This window comes from Peromyscus maniculatus, chromosome 3 (assembly GCF_049852395.1).
Source record: "Peromyscus maniculatus bairdii isolate BWxNUB_F1_BW_parent chromosome 3, HU_Pman_BW_mat_3.1, whole genome shotgun sequence".
In the NCBI taxonomy this organism is placed as follows: Eukaryota; Metazoa; Chordata; class Mammalia; order Rodentia; family Cricetidae; genus Peromyscus; species Peromyscus maniculatus.
This window is the reverse complement of record NC_134854.1, coordinates 65,405,097-65,419,170: the sequence shown is the minus strand read 5'-3', so window position 1 is coordinate 65,419,170 and position 14,074 is coordinate 65,405,097. Positions and strand designations below refer to the sequence as shown.

The following is a 14,074-nucleotide window of genomic DNA, read 5'->3' as shown; positions in this document are numbered from 1 at the left end:
TTAAGGCAGTGGCAGGCAGATCTCCAAGTCTGAGGCCAGCCTGGTCTACAGAGCAAGTTCAAGGACAGCCAAACTTAGGCAGTGAAGGAAACTATGGAAAACAGAAAGCTGATAAGTGAATGAGGGGGCCATGTTCTATCCACAGCAAGCAGCAGAACTTGGCAGCTTCCTCCACATAGTCCTGGCTTTAGGAACAGGCTTTGCGAATCAGTTCCCCATGCTGGATTACCTCGCCTAGCCTTTATGCAGGGGGAGGAGCTCAGTCCTACCTCAACTTGACTTGTCAGGCTTTGTTCAAGTCCATAGAAGCCCTGCACCTTTCTGAATGAAGATGGATGAGGAGTACATGGGGAACAGGGGAGAAGGGAGTGGGGGAGAGGGAACAAGAGGAGACAAGGAAGGGAAAATGTGGTCAGTATCTAAAATAAATGAAAAGAATGTTAATTAAATGAACAATTTTTTTTAAAAAGAAGAAAAGCCTTATGGGAACTTCCATAGGCACTGAAGCCTGGGATGTGTCAGATGTGTCCCTGAATCAAGTCTAGAAAGGCCATTGCATGCAGCTGTGAAGTTGAAGCCTAGATTGTCTTGTAGACCCTGTGAAGTGGAGATGCCAGAGCTGTGGCATTACTGCTGAGGAAAGCTGCTAACAGGGAGTGGAACCAGCCCAAGAAAAAGAAGTGTATTACAGTCAACAAAGCTGAAAGGAGTTGGAGATCTGAAGAGCATTTTGATATCAGACATGGAGATACAGAGTTTGAAGTTAACCCAGCTGGTTTTTGGTCTTGCTTTGGTCCAGTATTTCCTTGGTATTCTCCTTTGCCTATGTTTTTGAACAGTAATGTATATCATGTGACATTATGAAAGTACATGATTTTTTTTATTCTGATTTTATAAGGGATTACAGTTGAGAGAATGCTTAAATCTCAGAAGAGACTTTGAACTTTGGATCTTTAAACATTGTTGAAACTGTGGTAGACTATGGAGACCATTGAACTTGGACTAAATGCATTTTTGTATTAATATATTGCTACAAGTCTGTGGGGGCCAGAGAGCGGAATGTGGTGGTTTGAAAGAAAATGCCATCAAAGGGAATGACATTATGAGTAGGTGTGGCCTTGTTGGAGAAGGTGTGGTCTGGTTGGAGGAGTGTCTCACTGTGGCCAGAAAGCTCTAGGGTCCAATCTGGCCATCTTAGTGTGGACTCTGCCCTCAAACCAAGGTCTGATTCAAGGGCAGTCTCAGATCATGCAACACAAACGAAACTCCCCCAATAGACAAATCCCAGAACCAGGCTGTCTGTGTGGGGCAGACATTTCCCACGTGAGCTTCTTCCCCTCCAGAGCCCACTGCTCACTTGCTTCATCCTCAAAGGCTAAAGCCTGGCTCAGCTGCTGTACCAGGAGAGAGGGATCCTGCAGTGTTGCTGCTGATGGTGCAGGTTAGGGCACTGTGAGAGGCTCTGAGAGGCAGCCATTCTGTCTTCAGGGAAGGAGGGGAGGGGAGTCTGGGGGCCCAGGTGGAAGGCACTTGGCCAGCTCAGGAGCTAACCCAGGACAGCAGTGTGAAATGGGCTCAGGTCTGCATTTCCTCCTGCTCCTCTCCATTTCCTTGACTGATGGTGCTGATGAAGGATGGGCCAGGAAAGCTGCAGAGCTGAGAAGGCATCTCACCAGTCAGGTCTGACTACTTTTGGAAAGTAGGTCTGAGAAGATCTGTAATTTAACTTTATAGTCAAACCATATTACCACACAGTTAAAATTTATTAACTGGGTACACTGGTACCAGTGGGGGTATAGCTCAGGGGTAGAGCATTTGACTGCAGATCAAGAGGTCCCTGGTTCAAATCCAGGTGCCCCCTTATTTATGCTGGATTCTGGTTACTGACTTACCAGGTTCGTCTTAGGGAGGCCAACCATGGACTTAGAAAGTCTTCATTAGCTGAAGTTTCTAGAAGCAATGCTTGCATGCCCATTTACTTCTGTGGGTTGCATTCTCAGTGACACTATAATCACCCACTGGCCCAAAGTCTGGAACCCACAAAGTGCCTTAGTACAATGCACACAGCTGACCTCTGACCTTTGCTGAGTCCTCTCTACCTTCTTGTTTTTCCCCATCTGTATTCTTTCCTTCAACTTCACAGGGACAGTAAGTTTTAATAGTCCATTTGACACAGTGTATAATCACATGGAAATAAAATCTCAATGCAGAACACAGTGTCTAGATCAGTTTGACCTGTGTTCCTTGATGTTGGGGATTGTCTTGATGATTAAGTCATGGGATTGATGTATGAAGACACAGCAGTTTTCCCTAGGCAGGGATCTTGGATTGTGTGGGTGTAGAAAGTGTACTCTGCACTAACAAGCATGTGTGCACTTATTTTCTCTGCTGTTAAAGGTAGATGTGATGTAACTAACAGCTTAAAGTCCCTGCTGCCTTGACTCCCCTGAAATAAGGGACTGTGTCCTGAAATTGAGAGCTAACACCAACCCTTTCCCTCACTTGCCTCTTGCCTGGGCATTTTATCACAGCAGCAGAAATGAGGCTAGAACATACCCTCTCCAGTGTCCCCTCTTAATGAGTGATGGTCTCAGTGTGGTCCATAGCTGCCCATCGAGTGATGGACTGCATTCTGCATTCCAGGACTCTACTGACAGGCTGAGATGGGGTCGGGGAGGGTCAGAATCTGAGGCTGTGCCAGCCTGCACAAACACTGCCTGTGGGCAAAGACTCTAGGAGGGACAGGACATCAGCAGAGGTTTCTGAACTTTGTAGTCACTAACTCACTCCTGTCAGGTGTTGAAGAGATGCCCGCAGAGTAGTGCTCTCTGATTAGGAAGGTGAAGTGTTCCGTTTGTAAGTCTGGCAGCATTAGGATGTCACCCAAATGTCCACTGGGTTGTCTTGTTTGATTCCAAAGCACAGGCCCTGCAGGGTGCTCACTGCTGGGAAGATGGTGAGGGAATACTTGAGCATGGGAGGAATGGCTGTCCTGATGACCCAAAGGCATAAAAATATAGAGTTGAACTTACAGAGCTGGAGGATATTTCATAGGAAGTGATGACTGTGTGAGCGATTTATGACAGGCTGCCTTTGCCACAGATTCTATGAGAAGTGTTTGAGTGGCCATGAGGACTGACTGGTTATGAAGAGAATTCAGAGGCAATGGTAGATAGACTTTGCTGTTGGAAAAAGTGAAGCTGAAATGTCTCCATTATAGGAGCCCTTGACTAAATCAGCTCACAGTAGGAAGAAAACCCTGCACCTTCCAGTTACATACTCCTTGGCTGTGTGGCTTGTTTATCCGTGTGAAGACTGATTTGGCTAAAGTACTACATAGGAAATTCTCTTAGATGTGAAACGAGTGTCCTGCGGAAGCCCTGTCGTCCAAAAATGCACTACTGACTGACCTGCATTGTGACCGTGGCTTTTGAAAAATGGGATAAAATGATTAGGACACAACACGTTTCTTGTGGTAGCTCTGTTGACAAGCTCTGATTCCCACACCTGCTCCCCACACCCATCAGGTACTGGACTGAGGAGAAGGCAGAGCCTCTGGCTTATTATAGGAATTCACATTATGATTCATGGTGGAAAAGAAACTGTGAGGTAATTGAGGGGCCTCTGGGGGACTACTGAGTGTGCTTTAATAAAATGTACCTATATTATGGGATGCACAGGCATGGCAAACAAGGTGAAATACCAAGAAAACTCTCTCCGTCCACCGGAGTACAACCCATAATAGAATGTTTGACAGCAGGCTAAGGTTCTGAGTTCAAACCCAGGTGCTTCCTATTCTGTTTCCCTTCATTTGAAAGCCTAAAATTGGCATCTCTCATTAGTGTCTCCTTACTAGTCACCCACAACACTGTCCCTCCCAGGACGCCGTCAGTGTCTTTGGGAACATCAGATGTCAACCATAAGTGAGGTCCCATCGATGGTTAATGACCCGTGTCTATTTCAGAAGTTCTTCATTAGTGGTTCCATACCCTCACACTGTGGAGGGATGTCCTGAATCAGAGGCTGTCCAGGAGTTCTGATACAGAGTCAGCGGGTCAGTGGGTCCCACTCTCCATACTGTGCAGCCCCGACATGTCCTTCAGCTTTTTCTTAATTTTGTGTATATGGCTGTTGTTCCTGCATGTGTGTCTGTAGTACACATGGCTACCTGGTGCCCAAGCAGCACAGAGAGCATGTCAGACCTCCTGGAGCTGGAGTTAGACACTGTTGTGAGCTGTCAAGTGGGTGCCAGGAATCACACCTGGGTCCTCTGCAAGAGCAACATGTGTTTGTAAGCAATGAGCCCTGGCTCCAGCATCCAGCCCTTCATCCCTGTCTCCCTTTTCCTTCCTACAGTTTTCTCTCTTCTTGGTGGGCATTTCTGCTACGCTGGTTCCTTTTTTCTTACTCTCCTCCTCAGCCTACGAGTCCTCTGTCCAAGGACTAAAAGTTCCCAGTGATATGTGACAAAGTGACTCTACTTATAGCCTCAGAAACCAGAACAAAGGCGACCTTCTCCCTCATCCTGGTCACTGTAGCCTACCAGGATTCCCTCTACTTCACACAGAGTGTGGGAAGACTCAGATGTTTGGGATTCACCCCACAGAGGGCAGGGATGTGTCACCACCCATCTGCTTGCTGAGCAGTGTAAGGTGTCTGCCAGCTGGCTGAGTGTGCACCTTGGGTCCCACATTTCCAGGTCACCAAGTCTTCATTTATATTTGCAAGACAGAGAGTGAGTTCTCTAGTCCTCGTCCATGGCGGTTTCAGTAGAAAGAACCAGTATCTGGTTCTCGAACCATCTGTGGAAGCCGGCACAGCAGTGGGCAGGGGAAATGACTAAACATAGGGGTCAGGAGTGGGCTGCCTTCTGTCTACGCTGGAGAACTCCAGATGATTCTCCAGAGCTGGGGAATGTGGATCCCAGGCTGTGGGGTGAAGCACACAGCCTCCTGCATTCCAGGGTGCATGTTGGCCTTGTGGGCATTCAGTGGTGGCCATTGACTGGCATCTCTTCTAACTGGTCAGGATCTGTGCCCTGGCAACAAAGCTTCAGCATTTAAGTTTCACTCCACAAAGCAGAGTTACCCTGAAAGATTCAAACTTTTTTTTTTTTTTTTTTTTTTTGGTTTTTCGAGACAGGGTTTCTCTGTGTAGCTTTGCACCTTTCCTGGAACTCACTTGGTAGCCCAGGCTGGCCTCGAACTCACAGAGATCCGCCTGCCTCTGCCTCCCGAGTGCTGGGAGTAAAGGTGTGCGCTACCACTGCCCAGCTAGATTCAAACTTTTTACATACAGCATTTGCTGCAACGCCAGGTGTAGCTGCCACAGACCTGACAGCTCTGGAGCATCAGGAAGTACCACGGACAGCTCCACAGCCTCCAGCCTTTGCTGAAGACACAGAAGGAAGATGACTACCCAGCACTGTGCAGCGGCCTCAGCTAATTCTGCCAAGTGACCAAGATTGTATAAAACAAAAAATGAAAATGAAAATCAAATTCCCACAGCGCTGTCTAGTGAGATGGCTCAGCAGGCATTGTCTCTTTCTGCACACGCCTGAGAATCTCAGTTTGGATACATGCCCACATATGTATATCCTATATGGAAAAAGATGGGGGGTCACATGTGTGTAATCCAAGCACTCCTAGTGAAAGATGGCAGATGGAAGCAGGAGAGTCCTTCCTGAAGCTCACGGCCTGTTAGCCTGGGGTGGGCAGCCTAGTTTGTAGTAATGAGATGGACTCCACTTCAAATAAAACCAGGGTGAAGTGTGACACCTCAGGCTTTCCTCTGACCTCCTCACCTACTCCATGGCACACACATGCACTGATGTACAAACACACCATACATGCACACACACAGACAAATACACACACACAATCACTGATGTAGGAAGTTTACAATGTCCCCATCTCTCTTGAATACTGATTTTCATTAGTGGTGAGACAGGTTGCCTTGGGCACTGGAGGTGAGAAGTCACAGAGCATCCTTGGGTGAGGCAGTGCAGAGATATGGTGCTAATGAGGTGAGTATGCACAGGTACAAGGTCATAAGTCACTGGCAAAGCACTTTCCAGCTGGAACAAAGCTAGCCAACAGGGAGGAAGCTTCCTGGTCAGAACCAACTTGGTCCCGCATGTGCTGTATGTGGTGTCTTCAGCAATAGGGTTTTGTCACTAAGTTCTGGTGAGTGTCTGAGAGCAATGACAATAGCCTTTATTGTCCTGGGGGCCTCTGGGACACCAGAGTGTTACTGGAATTGCCCCACACAGGGGATTATGCTCATCTGAGAAGCTATAGAGTACCAAATAAAACATCCAGTTCCAGGCAGGGATACCTCCCTTTGAGTTGTTGGTCAGAGGTGTGCTGGAGCCCCAACCATGTTTCTTTCTTTGTTTTTTTCTTTTTTTTTTTTAGTTTAATGTATTTTAATAGCAAACTTAAAGGAACAATACAGAAGACAGACAACATTAAAAACATGTACTTGCATGTAGGACAACTCAGTTAGAAAAGTATAGTGAATGGATGGGATCTACTGTATGATAAAAATGCTACAAACACCATTTAGTTGCTGTCAATAAGAAATTTACTTGTTTTACAAAATCCAAATGCTGGCATTGTCCAGAAAATTTTAAGTTAATTTATAATTGTTATAAAGTTGAACTGTTGAAATATGTTCACTGAAACATTTTGCTTGTATTAATGCTTTACATCTTACATTTATACTAAAAATTCACACACAAATGAAAATGGAAAAACTGCCAATACCTGATTTCTGTGTCCTATTTTTCCACTCGCAATCATATACTTAGGTACCTTTTGACCCCATGGAAAAAATATCTATCATTCAGAACTACTGATAACAGGAAGAAGAGGAAAAAAATTTTTGAGAATGAAATGTTTCCCCTCATAGTGGACTCTTAAGCACGTTCTTCGTGTATGCGGCGTGCTAGCCGGATATCTTTTGGCATAATTGTTACACGTTTGGCATGGATAGCACACAGGTTGGTATCTTCAAAAAGGCCAACCAGATAGGCCTCACTTGCCTCCTGCAAAGCACCAATAGCTGCACTCTGGAAGCGCAGATCTGTTTTGAAGTCCTGAGCAATTTCTCGCACCAGACGCTGGAAGGGGAGCTGGCGAATAGAAGAAGTTCAGTGGACTTCTGATAATGTCTGATTTCACAGAGTGCCATGGTACCAGGATGTAACGATGAGGTTTCTTCACCTCTCCAGTAGAGGGCGCACTCTTGCGAGCGGCTTTAGTAGCCAGTTGTTTCCTGGGTGCTTTGTCACCCTTGGATTTGCGGGCAGTCTGCTTTGTAGGAGCCATGGTATGGGCACCTCCTTACTTACCCCCCTTCTCCTTCGGCTGGAGCTCTGCGCATCCATGTTTCTTATTGTCTCCTCGTGTCAAGGAGTGCTGTTGAGAGGTCACTGTCATGGGGATTTCTTGTCCTGTAAGCATCACCTGCTCCTTGTAGCCCAGGTTTTTAAGATCTTCCCTTTGTTCTTAGATTTCTTTGACATTTGCTACTGAGTTCATTTTTTCATCCATTGTGCCCAGTACTTACCAAATCTGATGGAAGTCCATATCTTCTTTGATGGCAAATTTTCTTGTATTTGTCCTTCCATCATTTTCTGTTTCTGGTCATCGTGGTAATCGGGATAGAGTGTGGATTCAGTCACGAGTGTTTGGGCCCTTGGGTGAGGGTTCTGTTAAGAGGCTAAGTCATCCTCTTATAGGGCACCAAATTATTCTGTATTATGCTACCTAGAGAGGGAGGCTCTGGAGTTCATTCAATAAACCTCAACTAATGGAGATCTCTTAGCCTTACTGAGGTCCTTCTCAAGGTGCATATGGTAAATTAATAATCAAAATCAAATTTAAGCAAGGGGGCACTTGGATTTGAACCAGGGACCTCTTGATCTGCAGTCAAATGCCCTACCCCTGAGCTATACCCCCACTTATAGGTAAGGTAACCTCTCATTAGCATCTCTCCAACCTTGGCACCACACCCAGGTTCCTACATGTTCACGATCTACTGGTTCCTCCTAATGATCTTGACCTGGCAAGATTTTTCTATTAAAGTCTGCCCTCCACCCTTCTCTCCAACCTTAGTCAGCCCATCTCAATGTCCATTGTCTCATATTTGTCAAAGACATCACCTTTGGTCCTGAAACTGACACTTGACTGTGGTGTTTTCCTTAAGTTTACACTCAATTTTCCTTAAGTGGCCAAGACCAGAGCTGATGGTTCTGGGATTCAATGGTCAAACCTTTTGCCAAAGAGAACTTTATCTGTACTCAAAGATATCAGGAGGGTGCCCTTTACTTCCCTTCATCATTCATTCACTCAACAAACACCCATGGAGCTTCCTATGTTCTAGTCACTACAGCCATGCTGAGTACACAAAGTGGGGTCAGCCATTCCCCTTTTCCTCAGAATCTTAGTTTAAATAGGAGACAAATTCATGGATCCAAGTCTTTCCTCAGAAGTATCAGGAGCCAAAGCACAGGCAAGGGGGAGTAGCATGTAAGGAGTGTCCCTTCTGTGGTCTCAAGAGGGACTCTATTCCAACTTCCTCAAGGACTGAGCATTACAGAGCCTTGAGGGCCAGCGTGTGTCACAACATGAGTGTCACCTGGATGATTCTCACAATGAGTCCTGTACTAGCCTCTCTCAGAGAGGAGAACAGGGACCAAGACTGAGATAAATACAGAGCACACGGGGAACATTAGTCACCTCAGTGTTCACCAATACCTCAGTGTTCACCAATACTTCAGATTTGGTCTCTTGTATCTAAAAGAGACACTAGGAAGGGGGCACCCGGATTTGAACCAGGGACCTCTTGATCTGCAGTCAAATGCTCTACCCCTGAGCTATGCCCCCATCTGCTTTATGTATATCTAATAAACATCTTTGAACCTGTGTGTTCACTCCCTGACATGTGTACTTGCTAGTACTCTGCTATCATCTGCTTTCTCCTGTGAGGCCCAGCCCTGAGTCAAATGCACACCTGTGTGCCACCTCCTCATGACCAGCACCAGCCTATCCTAGTTCACAGCTGAGACAGAAGCACTAATGGCTGGACGTTTGCATTCAGCTCATCCTCCACACCCACCTGGAGAAGCCAAGCTCAGGGTTGGGTGTAAAGTAATTGATAGCTCTTGAGGAATATAAAATAGTTTTCTCTAAAGGTGTAACTCATGGTATGTCAATGATATTCCAGTGGATGGCCCCACACTAGAAGCTTGTAGATAGCACAAATGGGAGAACACAAATCTGGGGGTGTGAGGTGGGATGGATCTGTGAGTAGGAGTTAAAAGAAGGCGTTGAAGGTGAATATAATCAAAATACATTGTATGAAATTCTCAAAATTTAATGAAAATATTTTCAAAGGAAAATATTTTTTCCTCAGCAATAAGGTCTTACCATTAGTTTGTGGAGAACAACTAATAGACTTGCGAATAAATAGTGCTGTTTGGGCGCTTCATGGAACACTTGTGGCCACCAATTCAATAAGATAAAACCCATTCCTGGCACTGGGGGTTTTACTTGGTGGCATTTAAATTCATTTGATATAGGTATGTATTTTAGGAATCTTCTATTGTAGTAGACTTCTATGTAAGTTGTCAGAAGACCGGTGTTAGATGTCCCTCCCCATAGTCCTTCTCTTTCCCTTCTCTCCCATCCCTCTCCCTATTAAATCTTCTAATTTACCCTTATATCTGAATAGTACTTATTCTATTTCCCTTCCTTGGTAGATCCTCTCCCACAACATGGTTCACTAATAGGTACCTAACCTCTGTGGTTATTTGGGTTGTAACTCACAGATCAATTGTTTAAAAGCTTGCCTTCACATAAGAGAAAACATTGTCTTTGGGGTTATTGGACCTCACTTAGGATGATTGTTTCTAACTCCATTCATTTTCCTGAAAATTTCAAAACTTTGTTTTTTAAATGGCTGAATAATTACATTATATAAATGTACCACATTTTTGTTATTCACTCATCAGTTGATGAATATCAAGGGTGTTTCCAATTTCTGGTTATTATGAAGAGAGCAGCAATGAAAATGGATGGGCAAGTATCTCTTCAGTAGATAGAGAGTCCTTTGGGTAGATATCCAAGAGTAGTACAGCTTGATCTTGAGGGAGTCTGGTTCTCTGAAGACAGCACTTACTTACCTTGTAAAACATGGAGAAGTTAAAGTGATGCTCAGCTTCCTCATCCATGTTGACAAGCATTCATGGTGCATGAAGGCACTCCACTAATTACCAGAGGAGAAAGGTAATCATCAATATCACCCAGATACAAACCCTGTTACCTAAAACATTCATCTGCCTACAAGACATCTTGGTTCAATAGTGACATGAGTGTTACGGGAGTAATCACAAGTTTGAATTTATTATTATTATTTTTATTAGTTTTTTGAGACAGGGTTTCTCTGGAGTTCTGGCAATCCTGGAACTCACTCTTTAGATCAGGCTGGCTTTGAACTCAGAGATCCCCCTGCTTCTGCCTCCAGAGTGCTGTGACTAAAGGTGTTTACCACCACCACCCAGCACAACCACAACTTTTAAAAAATTGAGTTCAAGGCCCGCTCCATGAGATGGAACCCACATCTGACACTGCTACAATGGCCTTGAACCTGAGACTAGCTGGGGCACGGGCCCTTGGAGGAAATTCACTAGTATTTTTTTTTTTTTTTTTTTTTTTTGCTAAAGGAACATAGCAATAAAATGACTCCTAATGACATTCTGCTATTCCCATAGATCAGTGCTTTGCTCAGTCCACATCAGAGAAGCTTCTCCTTGCAATAGATGGAAATGAACACAGAGACCCACACTGGACAGAGAGTGACAGACTTTGGAGCACTCAGTCCTAAATGGGATGCCTTCATCAACCCCCTCTATTCAAATCACAGGGTTCTACAGTGAAGAAGAGGTAGAATAGTTTTAAGAGGCAAAGGTGGAGGATGGCTCCAAGGAACCAGTGTCATCCATTTGTATTTTATTTTGCAACTTCTGCTCCTTTTCACTTTAGATCTGCAGAAGAGGATCAGTAAGAACCACGGGACACAGTCAACACCAGGCTGTCTTGGAATCACCTCTGACAACATTAGTCCAAAACTCTTCACTTTAGGCTCTGGCAGATTTCTAGTCAAGAGCAAAAGGTGGCCACATTATTTGTCAATCTATCATAAGAATTTTAGTATTCTTCCCCTCTGCAGTCTTTTGAGCTGGAAAACCACAGCCACATTTCTCTGAGCATTACTGTTTTCTTAGTTACTATTAGCATGGCCCATAAACTCCACTTACACTATTCAACTGCTTTTCTAATCCAAAGTCCCAACATCTTCCATATTCCTCAAACAAGCAGCATGGACAGGTCTGTCATAGCAATAACTCAGGCCCTGATATCAATTTCTCACTTACTATTCTGTTACTATAGTGTTACATATATAGTTATTATACTGTTCTAGTGCTATGAAGGAACACAATGATGAAGGCAACTTATAAAGAAAGCATTTAATGGGGGGATTGCTTACAATAGCATGAGGTTAGATCATCATGGTGGGAAGCATGGTAGCAGGCAGACAAGCAAGGCACTGGAGCAGTTAACTGACAGTTTACATCTGATCCACAAGCAGGGGGCAGAGAGTAAGACTGACCTGATATGGGATTTTGAAACCACAAAGTCCCCTCCCAGTGACACATCTCCTCCAACAAGGCCACACCTCCTAATCCTCCTAAACAGTCCACCAAATGGGGACCAAACATTCAAATATATGAACTTCTGGTGGTTGGTCTCATTCAAACCACCACATAATTTTATGAAAAATATTTAAATTAAATATACAGATTATTGGTATAGTGTGTGGGAAGAATTATATGCCTTATCAGACATACAAAGGCTATAAATTTTACATCCATTCACAACTCACATGAGGGGTTCATCTCCCAAAAGAAGGAGTGTCATTTTTGTTAAGAAACATCCAAGATCAAAATCTGGGAAAGAGACATTTCCACACAGAAGAGATGGTGGAAAAGAAGAATGTCATGGTGAAGGAAGTCACAGGGCCTTGACCATGCAGCAGGCTTTTGGGGACAACCAGAACAAAAGGATCAGGAGCCAGGTCACTCCTGGAAAACAGAAAGAAGAAATGTTCATTAGACAGTAGAAATGTTTCCATGCATGGAATATTATTCTGGAAAGTATTTCATGGAGGACTCAGGGTTTGTGGCAGATGGAGATATTTAAAGAAAACAAAACAGCTTAAACATAAGACTACCATTAACTTCAGGAAAATCAAAAGTTCTACCCAATATCTTCATCTTGTTTAGAATGATGCACATCCACCATACATAGTGTTGACAAGTCATCATGATAAAAACAGAGAAGGTCATCCACCTAAAGGTTGGCACATGAATGTAATGGGAAAGTGAGAATGGAAGAAGACATGAAAGTTATAATCTTCTTCTACAAGTCAGTTAGTTACTGTTGTCCAGACCTGATTAAATCAGACCTGCCATGCTGTATGCATTTTACATAAGTGCACAGGAAAGACTAGAAGAGACAGGGAAACCTTTGGAGAATGGCTCCCTTTGGGTGACAGGAGCAATAAGAAAAGAATTCAGAGGAGTGTTGTGTTTTTTTTTCTTAATAATCTTTTACAATAATAATGAATTTTCAAAGTAATTGAATTGTGCCATATATGTTGATGTAAACATATGACAATGAGTGTGTGCAGTGGTGATTGATCTGAAGGCCAGGGCAGAGGCCAAAGCTTCAGAATTCCTGACCTTCTGTGTCCTCCTGCTCTGCTGTCAGAGGTCCTTGATGACCCACTCAGGCCTGAAGAGATGTCTTCACCATCTACCCAGCAGCTACCCTCAGGGGCAACACTCACATCATCCATGGGCTGGAGAGATGTTTTCACATGCAGGTACCCCACTGTTCCCCAAGGAAGTTAGGCAGAGTCCCTTCACACTGAGGACTTGTGTATAACTGAAGGAAACAGACATATAAATCTGAAGTCCTTCATAGTAGCTTATGTCTCTCTGTCTCCAGCTATGCTGTTCCTACAGGCTGTGTGTGTGTGTGTGTGTGTGTGTGTGTGTGTGTGTGTGTGTGTGTGTGTGTGTGTGTGTGTTATTGACATGACAATAGGGCGAAGAATTGGAGTCACTGGGGACTGGAGAGGGACCTCTATGGGCTGAGTTTATAGAAGCAGCAGTGTTAGTCTTACCAAGTAGAAAGTATACACTGAAGGAATGTTGAGTGTGACTATGAACGTGAAAGGCACTTATTAAACATGTCTGGCAGGGAGGGGGTATAGCTCAGGGGTAGAGCATTTGACTGCAGATCAAGAGGTCCCTGGTTCAAATCCAGGTGCCCCCTACCGTAAGTTTATTTCTTTATATTTTTACCTATGGAGTTATCACACACACTCAGTTCTATGTCTTTTCTGTTTATGGTCCTCACTAATGGTCCTCAGCAGAGCTGGGAGCTACAGAGCAGCCTATCATGTGGATGGATGGCTACCTCCCATCTCTTCCTATAAGCTCCATGTCTCACACATTCTTATTATGTCTCCTCACTTTCTGCATATATCAATACCTCTGGTTCTGTTGTTGGGTTTTAAAGAGAAGGCAAGGACTGTTCTTCAAAATTTTCCAGGCACAGCAGCCATAAAGACAACCAGTGTCCAGGAACCAGAAAGGAAAGCCAAACAATAAATTATCTTCCTCCATGGTTGTCTGGTGAACATGTGGTCAGAACTAAGGAGACAAATCCCAGAACCAGGCTGTTTGTGGAGGGCGGCCATTTCCCATGTGAGCTTCTTCCCCTTCCAGAGCCCACTGCTCACTTGCTTCATCCTCAAAGGCTAAAGCCTGGCTCAGCTGCTGTACCAGGAGAGAGGGATCCTGCAGTGTTGCTGCTGATGGTGCAGGTTAGGGCACTGTGAGAGCCTCTGAGAGGCAGCCATTCTGTCTTCAGGGAAGGAGGGGAGGGGAGTCTGGGAGCCCAGGTGGAAGGCACTTGTCCAGCTCAGGAGCTACCCCGGG

The 14,074-nt window shown here is 44.6% G+C and overlaps 1 protein-coding gene, 4 non-coding genes and 1 pseudogene across 5 annotated transcripts in view; 3 read left to right on the top strand and 3 right to left on the bottom strand.

Annotated features, from left to right (window-relative positions):
- Nucleotides 1-14,074, top strand: part of Znf746 (zinc finger protein 746) — a 279,080-nt gene that overhangs the window by 52,454 nt on the left and 212,552 nt on the right. The gene's annotated exons all lie outside the window — the stretch shown is intronic.
- Nucleotides 1,790-1,861, top strand: Trnac-gca (transfer RNA cysteine (anticodon GCA)). The gene has a single exon. It is a non-coding gene; the product is annotated as a tRNA-Cys (tRNA).
- On the bottom strand, nucleotides 6,764-7,346 carry LOC121827949 (histone H3.3A-like; annotated as a pseudogene).
- Nucleotides 7,893-7,964, bottom strand: Trnac-gca (transfer RNA cysteine (anticodon GCA)). The gene has a single exon. It is a non-coding gene; the product is annotated as a tRNA-Cys (tRNA).
- On the bottom strand, nucleotides 8,820-8,891 carry Trnac-gca (transfer RNA cysteine (anticodon GCA)). The gene has a single exon. It is a non-coding gene; the product is annotated as a tRNA-Cys (tRNA).
- Nucleotides 13,335-13,406, top strand: Trnac-gca (transfer RNA cysteine (anticodon GCA)). The gene has a single exon. It is a non-coding gene; the product is annotated as a tRNA-Cys (tRNA).